Genomic DNA, 5,593 nt, shown 5'->3' with positions numbered 1-5,593 from the left:
AGCCATTTTTACATACTCTTCAATATGATGTTGAATTCTGCAGGTAATAATTTCTGGAGATGACCTTCTTTGAACTGTAAATTTGTCCAGAGATGTGGACACATTTTTGCTTGGATAGTTCTACCACTGTACCAAATGCCAGATGAGTTAATCCGGTGAATAATTTGAAAAACATCATGCTCGGAGAAATAGTTTAGCAGAGCTTACGATCGCTGCTTGGTCTCTTCGCTCATCAGCTTGTCTATCCAATCTCTCCGAGTGTAGATCTTTTCAATCATTCAATGTTTTGTCTCACCAGCTATCTGTTAGTCCATCAGAGTATATTGCGACCTGTTTAGCTCACATGGGCTGATAGCTTTTCCGCCTGTCCATTCATAAGCTTGTAACGTGATTGATATATCAAGAACCACATGGCTAATTCCACAAAGCATTCTAGGGTAGGAAGGATTCAAGTTTGTACAAATGAAGCTTCATGCCCTTTTTAGGTCACCTGAGTCACTCGGGTGACCTATTGCCGTTGGTCTTCGTCCGTCGTCGTGCGTTGTCCGTTGACAATTTTACATTTTTAACCTCTACTTGAAAACTACAAGGTCAATTGTTTAGGTACAAACCAGAAAAATCATCTGGTATGTCCTTCAAGTACAACACAGTCGCCATATTGTTTACATCTATTTTCGGGCATATCACTTCTTAGTTACCGTCGTCACGGTGGGCGCGGGGTTTATTTGAGAATCGGCGATCCGCCAATTTGGTAGAGGCCTATCGGTTCTACATGTACATCAAGTAGAGTGCTATACATTTAGTTTTTCCTAAAGATGTGAGGTTGTAGAGAATGATTTTTAAGTGGTCAATGTTTGCCCATCCTTAGGCCCAGGAGGTTCATAAGTCCTTGTTCCAAAGATGCTTCATACCAAATTTCAAAAGAATTTGAAGGGTAGTTATCAAAAATTGAAAGTTATAAAGTCCAATTGTTACAGACGACAAGGTGGACACTGACCAATTGCAGCAGGTCACCTGAGTTTACTCAGGTGAGCTAAAATTAACGTCATGTTCTCGAAACAAATACTGCTCAAATTGTTTCAAGAATTAAAAGTATCATCTTTTCAAAGTTTTCAATTATCCTTTCACTTGCAAAATTGTCGTCTCTTGAATTGTTGATCTCTTAATTGCATATCATCGATTGTTTCAACTCTTGTATTTGTTCATCTCTTGGAAATCAAAAAGCATGTCAACTCCGGAATAAATTGAATTGTCTTTATTTTGGAGTTGGGAAAAAAGAAGTTGGACTGACTGCACTGCTGCTCGTCTAGTTACGGGGGCATCGAAACGGGAACACATATTTCCGATTCCGGCGGAAAAAAATTAGAACAAATAAATAGGGACAACGACAACTCCATTGGGTTGCAACATATATCTGGAATGAACTTCCAGATGACATCAAGTAGTCAGGGTAACTGTAAAGTGCGATTCGAAAACTAACGAAACGAAAGAAATTATATAACCAAACACTTTTAATTTTACTAATTAAAAATGGTATCTTATGCCCCTGTGAAAGTTATATTCGCCTCCCCTTTCATGTAGGCTTTCGGGTTGACTGATACAAAGTTTTAAAAGTTGGAAAGGGGGTGGCGAGTAAGCACAAAGTACATGTACATATCCGAAGTTGATTAAATCATAAATACCATATACAATTAGTTTCGGATCCAGAAGTTTCAGAACGGAGGGTTACAGTCTAACAGTCGGAGGTCTGGGGAAACGCACTAAACGAGGGGCGGGGTCGCCGGTGTTGGATCCGCCGTTGGGCATAAATACATGTTTCAGTATTTTTTGCTCTAAAGACAAATCTATGTATACATGTAATATATCAAACGGTGGGTTCTGAGTATTAGTAGGAGGTCAGCATTTTGTAAAACCAAAAGGCTTATGAACAAGGGAAGCAGAAATTACAAAATGCTGAACTCCTCCTCATATTATTGCGTAACATATTTTCCGTTCCGTTTTAGCAACACCCCAAATATATAGTTATCTTTACATTTACTGCGTGAAAGGTAAAGATAACGAACATTGATCAATCTCATAACTGCTATAAGCAATACAAAATAGAGAGTTGGGCAAACACGGACCCCTGGACACACCAGAGGTGGGATCAGATGCCTAGGAGGAGTAAGCATCCCCTGTCGACCGGTCACGGTTACCTGTAAAATTCGAAACGAAACGAAATCTGCCGAAACGAAACGAAACAGATTGTAGAACCGAACTGTGCAATCATGGTAATAATAAATGGTATCTCAGGTCCCTGTGAAAGTTACCACATATAAATGAAATTCTTTTCCCTGTTGGTGTGGTCTTTCAGGTTGACTGATACGTTTTGAAGATGTCCATCGGTTAGCATCTAACATTATTTGAAGAAGTTGGTGTTTGAGAAAGTTGAAAGAAGGAAGACGTTTAAGCTCTTATTTTATCTCTATCTGCTGAGGTGCGAGTACTTTCAATAATGGAAAAAATTAAATAGTATACCATATTATATGAATGCAATTCGGCAAGATGTATGCATACATGTAGTATCAAAAATTATTATGTGGCCTTCAATTCGACATTTAAATATATCGACGACGTTTTATCTATATTAACAAATGTTAATAACAATACTAATTTTCATTCATATGTCGATTCGATATATCCTAGTAAACTCAAAATAAAAGACACCACAGAATCGTCCATTTTTGCTTCATACTTGGATATTTTATTGAAAGTAGATATTAACGACAAACTAACAACTCAACTTTATGACAAACGGGATGATTTCAGCTTATCCATCGTCAACTTACCATATTTATGTAGCAATATTCTATTATCACCTGCATATGGTGTTTATATCTATCAACTGATTCGATACGCAAGAGCTTGTTCTGCGTATGGTTAGTTCTTAAATCGAGGTAGGCTACTGGCAAACAAGTTGATGGTACAGGGGTACAGTCTCGTTTAAAGTCAGCATTTCGTAAATTCTATGGTCGATAAAACGACCTAGTTTGCCGATACAACCTATCATTGGGTCAAATGCTGTCTGCCGTGTTTCATACCGATTGTTAGATCGTTCTTGGCACACTGATTTTGTTTTTATCCCGATGTTGATGGTTTAAATTTTGCAGCCACTTTTTCATTGTTGTACTCAAGAATACACACATTGCAGTCATTTATTATGACAGTTGTAGGGGCCTACATGTACATTAGAAAAACATCAAGAATGAATAATGTCAATATGCCTTTAATTAATGTATAGGTAAAATCATCAACAGGATAAATTCGTGTACTCTACTCTTACGCATACATACTCTTAAGCCTCGCCCAATATGATTTTTTTCAAGGACCCCATATATTTCCGTATTACCCATCTAAGTATCTACATAACTAATATTATTATGTCCCAAACTGACCATATTACTAATAATAACTCTAAATCGTATTCACACTGAAAAGTAAAGGTTATAAATGTTTTACAAAATCATTCTCATACGGAGTACATGCTCAAGAGTTTTTGAATATGCCTCGGAGTTTGCTCAGAGTTGTACTCAAAACAAACATGACTGAGTTTGAGTAAGAGTACGGTAAAAGTTTTATGTTCTCCAGGCCCGGCGATGCCACAAATTTTTACTAGTTCTTTTCTCCACTTCAAAAAGGGAATGGCGTTCCCTTTGAACACACTTGAATCCTCTTTAACCATGCATGCTTTGGGTCAAGTTTGACTGAAATTAGTACTGTGGTTCTTCAGAAGAAGTCGAAAATGTTTTTAAAAAGTTTATGAACGGACAGACGAACGCCGGACAAAAAGCTCATTGAGCTAATTTCAGCTCATGTGAGTTTAAAATGCTGTATAACATTATGTATAACCGGTTCTTGTATAATAGCCAAGCTTTTTTTTCAAGTTTAGAAAATATAACAAGCGATAAGATATTCGAAATGTACGTACAAAATAATTTTTGGATAAAGGGGATTCAAATTTGTTCAAATAAAGGGTCATGTGATGTACCATCTTCGCTAGCCAAGGGTTTACGATCCGCTCCGCTTCTCTACAAACCCTAAATTGGCAGATTTAGTGCGATTTTCGTAGCTTTGGGTGGCGCCCTCTATCGGATGGAGAAAACAACCCTGTTTGGATTACATCATGCTTATCCAATGAAAACGCGTGTTTCAACTACTGTTTAAAAGTTGTTTAGAAATGGCTGCGCTCAGAGAGTAACGCAATGTGGTATGCAAATCATTCAAAATATTGATAATAAATTTAACTATCTCTTAATTGCATACTTGAAAAAGGAATCAGTGAGAATATTATTTAGAAAATAAACATGTGTGAACCCATGAAATATATGTAGTCGTTGAGTCTACCTCTAAAAATAACCCCAGGTGTGTAAGGTGAATTCCAAATTGAGGAAAATAGCTTTGATGCAACTGTCTAAATCTGGGATAGAACATAAAACAACGAATTACAAGAGATGTTTGATACTAAACTTATGGTACGGTACTGTAGTAAATAAAATGCACTTCCGAGTCTGAACTGCGCACGTGGCATCATTGGTTTGGATATGTATTTGATACACGACCGAGTGACAGTTGTAGGTATTTGATTTCCTTTGTTTTACACGTGATCTAACGTAACACGTTCTCTGATTGAGCAGTGGACTTTCCCTACGTCCAATCATATGCTGAAAGTTGAAATCGCACCAAATCTGCCAAGGGTTTGTAGAGAAGCGGAGCGGATCGTAAACCCTTGGCTAGCGAAGATGACTCCTCCTAGGCGCCAGGTTCAACCTCTAATATATACAGGACTCTTAATTTTGTATTTCTTTTAGGATTTATGAAATTGGCCACTGTCCGTTATCTTCACCTTTTCACATGTGCAAAATTAAGACCACATGGCTAATTTTGGAAATAGAATAAATTTTAGGTATTTTACTGTCATTTGTTGATGCTTACGAAGTTATGTACATCGAGATTTTCCTAGATGATTTGCATAGAGATCTAGGAATTGAATTTCAAATTTTAAGTAAGATCATACACAGTTTTAAAGATAAAGGATACGTAAATGTCTGATGTTTAAGTACAACTTCTTGCACTTCTGAATTTAAGCAATGGGGAATTGTTTAGTTGTGTAAGTCGTGTCAATCTTTAAGAGTTATAGAAAAGAATCATTGAAAAATTAGCATAAACTAATTATCAAGTTATGTGTGGAGTTTTTCCAAAACATGTTCTTGTGCTAGTGACATATTTTGACAAAAATGAGCAATTTTAAGAGTATTACTATACAAAATGTTGGAATAGTAAAATAGAATTCAATTTGTTCGTGAACTTACCAATGTCTAGATCGACATGTTAGACATAAATAATTGTGCGTTGATTGCTATAGAGACACAACATAAGTTTATGACTTTTGAGTGTACTTTTCCATCTTTTTATCACTATTTTGGAATAATTCTCAATCGCAGAAGCATTTGAAGCAAATCTACATAAAATCAACTCCCATCAGTACTTTCAGTACTTTGATTTACATAAGTTACCAGAATCCGGTGAAGCGGGCAAGGCTCATCATCGTGACATC

Source organism: Ostrea edulis, chromosome 7 (assembly GCF_947568905.1).
Source record: "Ostrea edulis chromosome 7, xbOstEdul1.1, whole genome shotgun sequence".
Lineage (NCBI taxonomy): Eukaryota > Metazoa > Mollusca > Bivalvia > Ostreida > Ostreidae > Ostrea > Ostrea edulis.
The sequence above is the reverse complement of the archived record's forward strand: the minus strand, read 5'-3'. Positions refer to the sequence as shown.